The sequence below is a fragment of the Rattus norvegicus genome, chromosome X, assembly GCF_036323735.1.
Source record: "Rattus norvegicus strain BN/NHsdMcwi chromosome X, GRCr8, whole genome shotgun sequence".
NCBI classification, from domain to species: Eukaryota; Metazoa; Chordata; class Mammalia; order Rodentia; family Muridae; genus Rattus; species Rattus norvegicus.
The window spans coordinates 50,572,527-50,589,055 of record NC_086039.1 but is presented as its reverse complement, the minus strand read 5'-3'; the positions used below and the strand labels follow the sequence as shown (position 1 = coordinate 50,589,055).

The 16,529-nt window shown below is 36.9% G+C and overlaps 1 pseudogene; it reads left to right on the top strand.

Annotated features, from left to right (window-relative positions):
* The first annotated feature begins 363 nt into the window (after nt 1–363).
* LOC134484188 (sulfiredoxin-1-like) lies at nt 364–772 on the top strand (annotated as a pseudogene).
* Nucleotides 773–16,529: the final 15,757 nt, after the last annotated feature.

Genomic DNA, 16,529 nt, shown 5'->3' with positions numbered 1-16,529 from the left:
GTTCCACTATGTTCATAGCAGCCTTATTTATAATAGCCAGAAGCTGGTAAGAACCCAGATGTCCTTCAACAGAGGAATGAATTCAGAAAATATGGTACATCTACACAATGGAGCACAGCTCAGCTATCAAAAACATTGACTTCATGAAATTCATAGACAAATGGATTGAACTAGAAAATATCATCCTGAGTGAGATAACCCAATCACAGAAAACATACATGGTATGCACTCACTCATAAGTGTATATTAGCCCAAAAGCTCGAATTAACCTAGATGTAATCCACAGACCACGTGAATCTCAAGAAGAAGGATGACCAAAGTGTGATGTTTCACCCCTTGTTAAAAGGGGGAACAAGAAGCAGTATGGGGCTATGCGTGTGTGAAGCTTTCCAGAGGGCGGGTGCAGGGCCTGGGGCACCCGATGGACAGGGACCCAGTGGTGCACAGGGAGGCAGCATCCACTCTGGCTGCATTGACACTGCACAATGTGCCAATCGCTGTGCTCATCGGGCTGCTGCTGTCGGTGCTGGACCCGGCCAAGTTGCAGAGCCTCGTGGCCCGGATCCTGGAGGACCCTGACAGTGTGTCCCCCATTGACGTCCTCTGGATCAAAGCGGCCCAAGTTGGTGACTACTACTATTCATTTGGGTGCTGCCACTGCTGTGCACCCTATCAGCAGCTACAGAGAGAGACCATTCCTGCCAAGCCTGTGACGTCTACCCTTTCAGACCCGAGGATGTACCTGGGTGCATCCACAGCAGATTTGCAGTAGCAACCACCTGATACCCATCTCCCACCTTCTTCATACCGGCACCACTTCCTGGTGTTCAGAAGACACCTGCAGCCCCCAGTGGGCAGAAGTTATAGAAGGAATATGTTCTTTTTATACTTAAGGAGAGCTGTCTGCCTCTTGGTGCCTCTGCACTACCCCCAGGGACTAGATCCCAAGAATGAGGGTGTTCAGTTCTTCAATCTATGAAAAGATATCATGGCCTTGACCCTAAAGGAGTACCAAGAGGAGGAAGTAAGAAAGATGGACTCAGAGACAAGGACTCTCCATTTTACTCTTTATGATATCCTATCACTACATGAACTAAGTACTAGGAAGTAAAGGAAAACCTAGGTCACCGTGGCTTAAGTGAGAGACACTTGTTATCCACATAGCCTGAATCCTGGAGCAGGTGACTAACACAGTATTATATCTAACAGAGTATTCTGTCAACACTCGGTGAGGGCAGGGCTTCCTCTCAGTAATCTCATTGTTCCTTACTTTGTAGTCACAAGATGGTTGCTGTGTTTCTAGAAATCATGTCTGTTGAGAAAGAAACCCAATGGACCAACTTCTGTCAGAAAGGAAAACCTTGTTCAGAGGTTTGAACATAGTCACCTTGGTCTGAGCTGGCGACCAATGCCACTCACAGCTGCAAAGAAAGCAGACATTAGGAAACACTGTCACAGCTGAGTGTGACTGCCTTGTTCATTCCCTGGAATCCTGGAACAGGCCCTATGTCCCCTGCAACACAGTTAGGATCCCATTAGCAGGAGAGGGAGGTAGCCTTTGCTATGAAACAAGCCATCCCTGAACTCACCAGCTAAACAAGTATTCATGCACCAATGAATCTGTGGGTTAGCTAAGCTCCTTTGAGCAGCTCTACTAGTGTGGCCTGTTTCTGCTCATGGGTGCATAGTCAATTGTCACTTCAGCTAGGGTGGTTAGGCTGGGATCACCTAGCCATTGTAGCAAGTGTTGGTTGCATTGGCTTGGTTAACCTTGTTGCCCCTCTAGCAGGTCAGAGCAGGCTTATTTTCATGATGGCCTTAGAGTTCCAAGGGAGAGTAGTAGTGACTAAGCAGAACCTGGGGCAGTGGCTCAGCTGATAAGAGCACTTACGTGGTGATTCATAAAACTGTCATCCCTGTTCCAGATACCTGATACCCTCTTTTAGCCTCTGTGGACACAGACATTACACATGTGAGAAAAGAACCCCCCCCCCTTTTTTTTTTCTTTTTGAGACACTGGGTTTTTCTGTGTAGCTCTGACTATCCTGGAACTCACTCTACAGAACCAGGCTAACCTTGAACTCAGAGATCTGCCTCTACCGCCTCCTGAGTGTGGTTGTACTACTATAGTCCAGGTACATATTTTTAAAGGTGACAAGGTTTCTTCAGCCCCAGTGCTAGGACTGTGTCTCTGCTGGTCAGTTCATTCCTTAGATTTCAGGGGTGCAAGTGGACCTAGCTCTCAGTGGGAGGAACTATAAAGGGCATTAGGCTATCTTTCATCACAGATGAATCTTGGTGGGCAAGAGACAGAATTTCTCACTCCCACACACAAGCACCCCCGTTTACAAGTTTATCGATAAGCACACAAAGGCCAAGTCAGCCTTTAAGTAAGGTTCTTAAAAACTAGAAGAAGTCGTGGCATGGTGTCTTCTAGAGCTGAGTACCCCACTCCAAGGATGACTCACAAGCAGAATGAGGTGGATAATGGGGTATTCAGAGGGGCTTCCACAAAACCAGAGTACATGAGGTGATGGAAGGAGCCTGGTGAGGTGGCACTTGCTACGCCACACAGAGACCTTAGTCACTTGTCATTTTCAAGCCTCTGTCTTCCCAGCTCAATAGTGAGGACACCAGTTTCACCACCCACTGAGTGTCCCAAAGAATGAGATTGAGAGGAATACAGTGCATTGTGGTGCTGGATTGATTCTTAGGACCAAACAGTGAACAGGGAGAGAAAGCACTTTAGCAGGTCAACCAGGACTCATACTCTCTAGGTCTTAGTTACCTTCCAGTTTGTAATCACATCTCTGGGGTGGGCTGGATGAAGAATATATGGGAACCCTTTAGTCTCTGCAACTTTTCTGTGAATCTAAAGTCATTCTAAAATAAAAGTTTATTTAATTAAAACACACACACACATACACACACAAAAGTTGGGGAGGGGATAAAAATATCCATAGCATGTGATATGGAGGCAAAGTTTAGAGTAGAGACTGAAGGAATGGCCATTCTGAGCCTGCCCCACATCTATCTATCTATCTATCTATCTATCTATCTATCTATCTATCTATCTATCTATCTATAATATATATATATATATATATATATATATATATATATATATATATAATCAAAACTAGATAAGACTGATGAAGCTAAGAAGTACAAGCTGACAGGAACCAGATATAGATCTTTCCTGAGAGACACAGCCAGAGCATGTCAAATACAGAGGGGAATGCTAGCAGCAAATCATTGAACTGAGAATAGGACCCCTGTTGCAGGAATTAGAAAGAATTGAAAGAGCTTAAGGGGCTTGCAACCTCATAAGAACAAAAATACCAATCATTCAGTGCTTCCAGAAACTAAGCCGCTACCCAAAGACTGAACCATGGCTCCAACTGCATATGTAGCAGAGGATGGCCTTGTTGGACACCAGTGGAGGGAGAAGCCCTTGGTCCTGCCAAGGTGCAGGGGGATGTCTTGGGCGGTGGTAGTGTGGGATAGATGGGGAGGGGAACACCCTTATGGAAGAAGGGGAGGAGGAGAATCTACGGGGATTATGGACAGGAAACTGGGAAAGGGAATGACATTTGAAATGTAGATAAAGAAACATCCAGTAAAAAATATTTAAAAATTTCAGAGGAACAACCATATTGATTTCCAGAATGGTTGTACTTGTTTGCAATCTCACTAGCAATGGAGGAGTATTCCTCTTTCTCTACACCCCTGCCAGCACCTTCTTTTGCCTAAGTTTTTGATCTTTGACATTATGAATGGTATAAGTTGGAATCTTAGGATTGTTTTGATTTGCCTTCCCTGATGACTAAGAATGTTGAAACCTTTCTTTAAGTGCTTCTTGGCCATTCAAGGTTCCTCAGTTGAGAATTCTACGTTTGGTTCTATATCCCATTTTTTTAATTGGACTATAGGTTTTCTGGAGTCTAATTTCTTGAATATTTTGTGTATTTTGGATATTAGCCCCTATTGGGTGTAGACTTTTGAAGATCCTTTCCAAAGCTGTTGGTTGCTATTGGTGTTATGTTCAGAAAATTTTCCCTTGCGCTAATGTGTTCAAAGAAATTTCTCACATTTCTTCTCTTATGTTGATTGTATCTGGTTTTATGTGGAAGTCATTGATCCACATGGACTTGACCTTTTCACAAGGTGATAAACATGGATCAATTTGCATTATTCTACATGCAGACTGCCTGTTAGACAAACACTATATGTTGAAGCTGCTTTTTCCCCCATTGGATAGTTGTGGCTTCGTTGATTTTTTTCTAGATCTTCAATTCTATTCCCTTGATTGACGTGTCTGTCTATGAACCAATACCATGTGGTTTTTAATCACTATTGCTCTATAGAACAGATTTAGGTCAGGGATGGTGATTCTCCTAGAAGATCTTTTATTGTTGAGAATTATTTTCACTATCCTGGATTTTTTTCATATTCTATATGAAGTTTAGAATTACTCTTTTCTTGTCTGGGCAGAATTGAGTTGGAATTTTATTGGCAATGCATTGAATCTGTAGGTTGTCTTTGATAAGATGTCCATTTATTCCTATTTTTATCCTATGGATTGATGAACATGGGAGACCTTTTCCATTTCTGAAATCTGTCCAAATTTCTTTCTTCAGAGAATGAAATTTTTGTCATATGAATCTTTTACTTGCTTGGTTAGAGTTACACCAAAATATTTTATAATATTTGTGACTATTGGGCAGGGTTTTGTTTCCTAATTTGTTCTATGTCTTTTATCCTTTGTATAAAGAAAGGCTAGTGATTTGTTTGAGTTAATTTTATAGCCAACCACTTTGCTGAAGTTTTTGTCAACTATAGCAATTCTCTGGTAGAATTGTTGGGGTTGTTTATGTATACAACTAAATCACCTGCAGTGATACATTGCTTTTCCTTCGCAATTTTTATCCCTTTTACCTCCTATTTTGTCTGATTGCTCTAGTTAGAACTTTGAGTACTATACTGAATAAATAGGGAAAAGGTGTGATGACTTGTCTTATCCCTGATTTTAGTTGGATTGCTTCAAGTTTTTCTCCATTTAATATGATGCTGGATGTTGGTTTGCTGCATATTGCTTTTATTATGTTTAAGTGTGTGCTTTGAATTCCTGATCTCTCTAATACTTTTAACATGAAGGGTTGTAATAGTCGAAGGCTTTTTCTGCATCTAATGAGATGATCATGTAATTATTTTTTTCAGTTTGTTTATATATTGGATTACATTGATGTATTTCCTTATATTGAAACATCCTTGCATCCTTGAGATGAAGCCTATTTCATTGTGGTGAATGATCCTTTTGATCTGTTCTTGGATTTAGTTTGCAAGAATTTTATTTAGTAGTTTTCATTGACATTCATAAGCAAAATTTGTCTGAAGTTCTTTTTCTTTGTTGCATCTTTGTGCCAGAGTAAAATGTGACTTCATAATTTGACATAGGTGGTGTTTCTTCTCTGTCTATTTTGTGAAATAGTTTGAAAATTATTAGTTTTAGGCCTTTGTTAGAGTACTGGTGGAATTCTACACTATAACCATATGAACCTGGGCTTTTTTGTTTTTTCCATCTTTATTAACTTGAGTATTTCTTATTTACATTTCGATTGTTATTCCCCTTCCTGGTTTCTGGGCCAACATCCCCCTAACCCCTCCTCCTCCCCTTCTATATGGGTGTTCCCCTCCCCATCCTCCCCCTATTACCACCCTCCCCCCAACAATCATGTTCACTGCGGGGGGGGTTCAGTTTTGGCAGGACCAAGGGCTTCCCCTTCCACTGGTGCTCTTACTAGGCTATTCATTGCTACCTATGAGGTTGGAGCCCAGGGTCAGTCCATGTATAGTCATTTGGTAGTGGCTTAGGACCTGGGCTTTTATTGGTTAGGAGATTTTAATGACTGCTCCTATTTCCTTAGGGGAGCTGTGAGTGTTTATATAGTTTACCTGTTCTTGATATAACTTTAGTAGGCAGTATCTGTCTAGAAAACGATACATTTCATCTAGATTTTGCAATTTGTTAAATATATTCATTTATCGTACAATCTCACATTTAAAAAAAAATTTCCATTTCTGTTGTTATGTTTCCCTTTTGATCTCTGATTTTATTAATGTGGATACTGTATCTTTTCCCTTTAATTACTTTGGCTAAGGGTTTATGTATCATGTTGCTCCTAATTTTGTTGATTCTTTTTATCCTTCTCTTCATTTCTAATTGTTTGACTTTACCCCTGTATTTAATTATTTGCTGCTGTCTATTTCTCTTGGGTATGTTTGCTTCCTTTTGTTCTCAAACATTCATGTGTAGTGTTTAGTTGCTTGTGTAGGATCTCCCCAATTTCTTTTTGAAGGCACTTAGTGCTATAAATTTTAATCTTTTATTGTATTCCATAATTTTGGGTATGCTGTACCTTCATTTTAGTTAAATTCTTAAAAGACATTAATTTCTTTCACTATGTTCTTCATGACCAAGTTATCATTGAGTAGAGAGTCATATAGTTTCCATGAGTATGTGGAATTTCTGTTGTTTTTGTGTTTTTGAAGTCCAGCATTAATTTATAGTGATCTGATAGAATGCGAGGAATTATTTCAATTTTCTTGCATCTGTTGAGGCTTGTTTTTTTGTCATATTGTCAATTATGGAGAAGATATCATGAGATGCTGATAAGGTATATATTTTTGCTGTAGGGTAAAATATTCTATGGATATATCTTAAATTAATTTGTTTCATAACTTTTGTTAATTTCACTCTGTCTCTGTAGATATTATGTTTATTCTTTTGTGATTGAGTTACCCAACTCAGGATGATATTTTCTAGTTCTATCCATTTGCCTATGAATTTCATGAAGTCATTGTTTTTGATAGCGGAGTAGTACTCCATTGTGTAGATGTACCACATTTTCAGTATCCATTCCTCTGTTGAAAGACATCTGGGTTCTTTCCAATTTCTGGCTATTATAAATATGTCTGCTATGAACATAGTGGAGTATGTATCCTTGTTATATGTTGGGGCATCTTTTGGGTATATGCCTAGGAGTTGTATAGCTGGGTCCTCAGGTAGTTCAATGTCCAATTTTCTGAGGAACTGCTAGACTTATTTCCAGGGTGGTTGTACCTGCTTGCAATACCAGTAGCAACAGAAGCATGTTCCTCTTTCTCCATATCCTCACTAGTGTCTTTTTTCACCTGATCTTAGCCATATTGGCCTATGACAAAAATCATCATTTTTAACTTGGCCCCTGTGTTCATTATTCACAGACAAAACTGATTTCAAACATATTTAAATTGCTTTATTTTCTTTAGTAGGAAATCTGGCACATTTTAACTGATTTACACTGATGTGGTTTTTTTTCATATCTACATAAATGTTTTATTTAAAATTGCATAGAGAATTCTCATTTCTTAATTACTATTATTTTGATTATTTAATTTTGGTTTCATAAGCCTAAAATCTTATTTTAAAATCCATAGCTAGACTCATGAGTTGACAATAAGAAGATACATTTAAAATTGAATTTACCCCCAGAATATTTGGGAAATATTACTACTCTATTTGTGTCCATTCAGTAGGTTTACGGACAATTTTGAAAAGAGCAAAGTGTAAAGGGAATAATATACAGGACTTTATATTCAAAATCTCCCTTACCACAAGCTCCAGATGTCTTCATTCTACTCCAGGGTGTTGCTCATCTTTTTGTGCTATCACATCAACATAAAAGGAGGGAACAAGTTTGTAAAGAAATAAAGTGCCAGTGTGATGCTGTGGCAGCCAGGTAATGCCTAGATAGCAGGTCATGTTCTTAGGCAGAAGGACATGCATTTCTAAAATAGGAATTCTAATCCCACTGTGCTTCTCTCTGTGTGAATTTAACCTTTAGAATTAGAAGATTTGAACCTTTGGAAATGAACTAATGCTTTGTGTAAACTACAAAAACCAGATGGGATTATATTCTAGGAAGAACATTTAAATACAAGACCATTTCTGGACCTGCAAAAACTGCTGTATTGTCTCAAAGGATGAATACGAGTTTAACAAATCAAATGATGCAACCGTAAAGACGTGCACAATTTCACAATATTCACATTGTTACAATAATGGGAGATGATATGCATTCTGTTACCCATAAAGAAATTTTGTAATTTTCTAAGTGTTAATGTTAGATCATTACAGAACTGTAAAATTAGATAAAAATATTTCATTCACAGATTAATTACAGCCATTTTACAAGTTTCAGTCCTGATAATTAGTGATAAAAAAACCTGGGGATAATTTAAGAAAGTATCATCAGTAGTTTATTTATTTATTTATTTATTTATTTATTTATTTATTTATTATTTAAAGAAAGAATTTTAGTTATAAATGTTTTCTAATATAAGCATAATTTTTAAAATGTATATATATAATGGCATTAGTTTCCAAAGAAAAGTACATTTACATTCATTAAACATTTTCAGCTACTGCCACAACATATCTTAAAATTTTTCAACATTGTTAAGAGTCAGGCATTGTCATTGCTCTTAAAATCATTGCCCAGGACTATTACTGGAAATATTTTAGTAAAGACAGAAAGGAGAAAGTACTACAACATCTTTAACATTCTGTGTTTTACTTTTTCTCACAGAAGGATAATAGTGAATAAATGACAGAAATTAGGCCTATGTTAATCACTATGTACTACAGATGTTCCCCTGACTGCTGCAAATACAAAGAACATGTATGGTAACAAGAATGGTTTAGGAAACTGAAAGACCACAAGGCATTTCAGAGTCACAAACAATGAGACATCCATTCAATATTAAACAGTATCCTGTGTTTAACTATATTTCTTCATTTTGAACAACATGAGTCACATACTGAAATAAGACATAACAAACTAGGAGACAATGATTGTACAACCACATGTATACTGTTTGGGTTGTTGTTAAATCAAGTAAAATCTATTGTGTACATAATCATACAAATATTCTATAACTTATGATAGAGAAATGATGTTAGATGTACAAAGTTTATTTTTGAAATATTTCTTTTATTGCTGGTCTTAGTTTTTATTTAATTAAATTATAATTACATCATTTTTTACCCCTTTCTCCTCCCTTATACTTTTTCTGTGTTCAAGACCCCTTTCAAACTTGTAGCCTCTTATTTTTAGCTTATTACTGTCATGTACATATTCATAAATAAGTATATAAATGTAGCTTCTGTGTCCATTTAGTTTTACTTGTATGTATATGTTGTTTTAAGGCTGAAAACTTTGAATGAGATAACCATTTAGGTAAAGACTCATCTCAGACGATGATAAGGATGTCCTTTTCAAGATTTTTAACTTCCTATAGTTCTTCAACTAAGATGAAGCCCTATGTTCTTTCCCTCATTTATTGTTGGTATGTCAACTAATATTGTCATTTTTCAAGTCCTGTATAAGCAGCTATGTCATTGAGATTTCATACGTTTAGCTTGCCTGACATATCTAGAAGATATAATCTTGTAGCAGAGTTCCTCTTCTCTTATAATATTTCTGCACAGTCTTCTGCAATGTTTCCTGAACTCAGGGAGTTGGAGGTTATATCAAATCTTTATCACTTGTGACCTGAGTTTTGGATTTCTGTACTAGTCTCTGTTTGCTGAATAAAAGAAAGTTCTTTCATGAGAGCTAAGAGGAACAGATATAAAGATAAGTATTTAGAATGTATTTAGGAATAATATTGGGTTAGGAAAATGGCAATAGTAGGCTCTCCTCTGAGATTTATAACCTCAGTATCCACGAAGGTTAGTCAGAATTTTAGTAGCAAGCATTATTTCCTTCCTGTTGAATGGGTTATAATCACAATGAGACACCTTCTGGTTATTGACAAGACATAAATGCCTCAACTGCACCTTTAGGAAATGACAGGCTCTCATTAGTTAGCTCTGGCATGCTTGATCACAAACTGCAAATTCCTGGCTGAGTTCAAACTCATAGAAAACCTGCTGATTTTTGTCATCTTAAGTGCTCAGACTACAGGTCTGTGCTACCATGCCTAACTCAAATATCATCAAGACTACTCCTATGCCTAAGTTAGAAATCTGACCATTTAAAACCATAGTAGAGTATCACAATATAAACATTAGCCATTTGCCAGATTTAGCAATGCCAAAGATCAACAACATTAATCATCTGGGAAACACAAATCAAAATGACTGAGTTTCCATATTACACCCATCAGAATGGTTAAGATCAAAAACTCAAGTCACAGCACATGATGGCAAGGATGTGGAGCAAGGGTTCCATTCCTCCATTGATTGTGTCAGTGCAAATCTGTAAACAGTCTGGAAATCATTTTGGTGGTTTTTCAGAAAAGTGATAATAGTTCTATCTCAAGACCTAGCTATAATACTCCTAGCCATAAAACCAAAAGATGCTCCATCATCCCTCAAGAACACTTGCTCAATTACATTCATAGAAGCTTTATTTGTAGTGACCAGAAACTGGGAGCAAGCTACATGCACCTCAGCTGAAGAATGGATAAAGAAAATGTGGTACATTTATACAATGGTATATTACATAGCTATTAAAATGACATCATGAAACTTGCATGTAAATAGATGGAACTAGAAAATATTCTGAGGTAAACCATACCCAGAATAACAAACATGGTATATACTCACTTATAAGTGGATATTAGCCGTAAAATGCAGGATAACTAAGCTACAATCCACAGACACAAAGAAGCTAAGACAAAGGATAACCCAAGGGAGGATTTTTGAATCTCACCATGATTGGGAAATAAAATAGACATAGGAGTAGGTGGGGGAGAGAGATCTCGTTGGGAGAGGAGTGTGGATGGGAGCAAGAAGGATCATCTGTGAGAAGATGGAGGGAGAGAGAACTGGGAAAGAAAGCTGGGATCAGTGGGGTGGGAGCATATCTAAGATAAGCTAGAAATATTGCACAATGGAAACTCCCAGTAATCTTAAAGAGTAATCGTAGCTAAGACTCCTAGCAATAGGGAATATGGAACCTGAAACATCCAATTCCTTTATCCAAGCAAGATGTCTAATGCAGGGATGGGGACACCAAGCCAGCCACAAAACTTTAACCATACGAAATTTCCTCTATACAAAGTGTACAGGAATAAAGAGAGAGTAGAAATTGAGGAAATGTCCAATCAATGACTTGCCCAACTTTACAAGTATGCCATAAGAGAGAGCCAACCCCTGATACTGTTATTAAAATTCTGCTATACTTGCAGACTAGTGTAACTGTCACCTGAGAGGCTTCACCTAGCAGCTAATGATGGAAAGACCCACAACCAAGCATTAGTGGGAGCACAGAAAGTCTTCTAGTAGTGAAGAAGAAAGGAATGTTGGAGACAGAGAGGTCAAGGGCACCATAGAAACCTTCAAAATCAAGTAAGATTAATGTCCATAGGGGTTCACAGCAACTGAAGCTCCAACCAGAGAACATGCATGGGATGGACCTAGGCCCACTACACCTATGTAACAGTTATACAGCTGGTTTTCCATGGGGAACAGGAGCAAAGGCTATCTCTGACTCCATTGCCTGCCTTTGGGTTTTTTTCTCCTAACTGGACTGCCCTATATAGCTTCAACATATGAAGATGAACCCTGTCCTACTGAACCTCTATGTGCCAAAGTGGGTTGATATCTGTGGGAAGCCTCCTCTTCTCTGGGAAAAAAGAATCAGGTAGAAGGCAAGGGAGAGGGAAGTGAGGAGGGAAGGCAAGCTGTGATTGTGATATAAAGTGAAGAAATTAGATAATAAAAGAGAAAAATGCAACCTCTCATACTTTGCACATAAAAATTATACCTGTTTATCTTTTCTTCCACAGTATAGTATATGTTAAAGAGCATATAGAATTTTAAGTCAAACAGCTGGATAACTTCTTCATTAGTGGCTGAGAACCACTGATAATTTCAGTTCTTGGCAATCCACTGCACTATTCTGAACTTCTTTGTTACTAGTCACATACATGATACATATACATGCATGCAGGCAAAAGGCAAACAGAATAAAATAAATAAACCCCTTGTTAAAGAATCAGGGGAAGCCATGAATGGTGCCATGTACCTTTACTGACAGCATTCAGAAGGCAGAGACAGATGGGGTTTGTGTGTTCCAAGACAGGAACAGATTAATGATGAGGATGAGGATGAGGATGAGGATGAGGATAATGGTGGTAGCGGTGGTGGCGATGATGATGATGGTGGTGGTGGTGATGATGATGATGATGATGATGATGATGATGATGATAGAAGAGGAAATTAGGAGCAAAAAACCATGAAAGTAGTGTGACTCTTTTAATCATATAGTATTGGAAACAACAATATTATGAACTAAGATTCCAACAATATTAAGCAAAAAAAAGGCACATTTAAAAATGGGGTATAAATATGAAGGGATGTTTTATAAGCACTTACCACTTCACTGGCCACATGTATTTCACTGCATACCAATACATAAATTATTAACATACATTAATGTTTATGCCTCTATACAAGAAGCCAAAATTCATAGAAATGGTCATAAACACATAAAAGTGATACTACTCACTCATTTACATTGCACTAGTAATGTGAAGCCAAGTTTAATGAAGAGTAAAATATTAGAGCATATCTGAGAATAAAATTATTCAGGATTTGACTACAGTCATATATATATATATAATCTATTAGTAAATTATTTATTGAAAAGAATGAGAAAATTGTACGGACCCGCATCTCCACATATACATATAACGCATGACAATGCCTAAAACTAACACTGACAGATTCCATGGTGATGATTCCTGCACATATGCTGTAAAACTGCTTTCCAAAAAAGCAATTTTACTTTTGATCAACTTGGAGAATCTGGATTTTCTAATTTGCATTATTTCTACTTGACTTTTATGAGTTCTGAAGGTCCAGGCACATAATCTTCCCTTTCATCTATTTCTAAGCTCTAATTCTATAAGTAGCCTTATAAAACTATATTTCTGTATTTCAAATCTTAGGGTTTAAAATGATATGAGATTACACTTTGTAGGAATGCTGGAAGGAATTTCACATGGAAACTGTGCTGTGTACCCTTTTGATATTTTAGGGAATATGTATATGTTCCTAAAGACATTAGTGTACAAGATCAGCCTTAAATGGAACTTCTGGCCACTGAGCTCAGGTCTTAACATGGTTTTATCTCCACATATAAAATGTATATCTTCAGAAGAAGGCATGTTAAATTTTAGCATAAAGTTATTTTAATTCCTTAGCTGTGGATACACTTGCTTTTAAAATTCAAATTATTATAAAGGCAGACTATAAGAGTGGACCATAGCCCTTATAACATCTTTAAATGACTGATTGCATTTACTTTCAGGCTTGTATCTCAGTTACAGGTGGAAGTGCATTAACATACATGTAAGTTAGAATATTGAGTCATCACTTGCTGTAGTCTGAATGAAAATGGCCTCCACAGACTCATAGGGCCTTATAGTGGGTATGACATTATTGGAGAAGTTGTGGCCTTGTTGGAGGAAATGTGACACTGGGGGAGGGCTTTTAGTTCTCAGAAGCTCAACCCAGGCTAGGTGATTCACTGTACTTTTCTGAAGATCCAAATGTAGAACTCTAACCTACCTCACCAGCACCATGTCTGCCTGCTTGCCAACATATTTCACACCACGTTGTTAATGTACTAATCTTTGAACAGTAAGCCAGTCCTACTGAAATGTTTTTCTTTATAAGAGTTGCCATGGTCATAGTGTCTCTTCACAACAGTAGAAATCCTAACTAAGACATCAGTAAAATTACATAATCAGTTAAGGCTTTTATGATACCAATTATATTAAATTACATGGAAATGGATTGTAATCACTTATATGTTATTTATTGAGATTGAAATCATGCATATATTATATATGGAAATATATTTACCATTAAAAATTATACCTGCATTTCTATCCCTTGGGACTACTTTCTATAGTTTTAGCACTCAAGAATAACTTCACATTTGACAAAGAGCAGAGAGATACATTTGTATGAAATAACAAAAACCATAAAATACCATGTTTATTTAGGTACTCATGGCCAATGAATGTTATTTATAAGTATAGATTAATCAGTAATAACCTTCTTAATGTGTCTGAACATTTGCTTAATATGTTTGGTCTGGGTTGTCATGAAATTTTTATTGCAGATAAGAAATGTTAGTAGTTTTCTAGAATATAAACTTTTGCTTCCTAGAGGGTAGAGCACATTATGAACATATTTTTAGTAGGAGCTCATATTCTGATGAGGGCAATAATACAGCTGTGTACTTCCACTTCTTCTGCCCTAAGCCAGGCACATTTGAATATTACAAATGTTCCATCCTAGAAGATTCTCCAACTGACTTTAAAAGTAGATTACACCCAATTAAGATGCTGATATTTCACTTTTTAAAAAATTAAAGATGATGGTGCATAATAGAATAAATGTATGATCTGTGAGGTAGAACTAAAATGAATTGAAAAAACAGATAATTTAGCAAGCCCCAGAAGTCTTGTTGATTCTCTATACAAGATCCCACAATGTAAGATTCTTTTAGTAGAACTAACATTATATAAAAATTTATTTTCAGGATGAAAAGGTCAAGTATAGGTCAGTAAAATTGTAAATGGCAATTATATTCTGTATTATAATTTTATATCATCATTTTACATAATTAAGTCACTACTAGTAATAGTATCTCTTTGATAGCAAAACATACAGTGGCAAGGTCTAGAACAAAATAAATTTTTTATAAAACCAAGCCAAGACAAAGAAATTAATAATCTACATTTGTCATTAAATGTGTAAAAGGTAAGAATGTTTTATAATGACACAAACAAAGTGAATATAAAATTTCCATCTATTTTTTTGGCAGTACAAGCTTACTTTTCAGAAATTCTCAATCTTCATTCTTGTTTATACTACTTTAAGGGACCAGAAGTGTGGTTCACTAATGCAATACTTAGCTAGTAGGTATGAAGTGCTAGGGTATTTTTCATCATTATCTATCTGGACAGAGCAAGTATATGAACTACCCATTAAAGTAATTCATCGTGAAAGTTAAATGAACACCGTGAAAGTTAAAAAATGACTTTTACACCTTGATGTCTGTAATCCATTTTACTATCAAATGATGTTTGGAGATGCGTCTTTGTATTTGCCAGATTCACAGAAATCATGTTTCATTAGGTATATAATTCATTTGGAATTCAAAAAAGCAAATAATTAAAAAATTAAAAAGAAATATTTTTCTATGTATATGAAGAAATGTAATTTTGATTGGGATTGCAATGAAATTGTAGATCACTTTTTATGGGAAGATTATCCAAATAAATCCTTGAACAAAGGAGGTCTTTTTATATTCTGTTGTTGTTCTCAACTTCATCTCTTAATGTCTTAAAGTTGTCAATGTAATGGTCTTTGAAAATCCTGGTTAGGTTTATTCATAGGTATTTGTAGTTCTCTATGTGGTTATTATGAGTGGCATTATTTCCCTGGTTTATTTGTTCAGTAAGCTTGACATTAGTAAATAATAAAGCACATGCTTCCCCCTTATGGCTAAATAGGTCATAGTGACCCCCCAAAACAATATAGGCTATTGCCATTGCTCACAGTTGATTAACATAATCATATGGTCAGAGCTCATTTATGAAAGTACCATACATTTTTGTGAGAGGAGACATATAATTCAGTCTTGAATGGAGTTGGAAACTCTCTTGATACCTACAATTCTTACTGCTGAAAGATGCTGATAAGTCCATGTTAAAAGAAAAAAAAAGAGATCAATGTCCTTCCTCCTTGTTGGTACCTGCATATTACAATGCTAATTTGCTATACAAGATGTGCAACTGGTTCAATGTTGTCAAAATTGTTTATTGTGGTAACCAACCTTTCTCTTGACTAGATATGATGCTTCCTCCATAGGAGGGATTTTATTCCTAGTATTATAAAAGTGGTCAAGGATGTGGAGAAAGAGGGACACTCTTCCTTTGTTGGTGGGATTGCAAGCTGGAAAAACCACTCTGAAAATCAGTCTAGCAGTTCCTCAGAAAACTGGCCATAGTACTACCTGAGGACCCAGCTATACCACTCTTGGGCATATACCCAAAAGATGCTCCAACATATAAGAAGAACATATACTCCACTGTGTTCATAGCAGCCTTATTTATTATAGCCAAAAGCTGAAAACAACCCAGATGTCCTTCAACAGAGTAATGGATACTGAAAATGTGGTACATTTACACAACGGAGTACTATTCAGCTATTAAAGCAATGTGGCCCATACATAAATAGCCACCAAACTAGATAAGATGGATGAAGCAAAGAAGTGCAGACCTACAGGTACCGGATGTAGATCTCTCCTGAGAGACACAGCCAGAATACAGCAAATACATAGGCAAATGCCAGCAGCAAAACACTGAACTGAGAACGGGACCCCCGTTGAAGGAATCAGAGAAAGGACTGGAAGAGCTTGAAGGGGCTCGAGACCCCATGTGAACAACAATGCCAACCA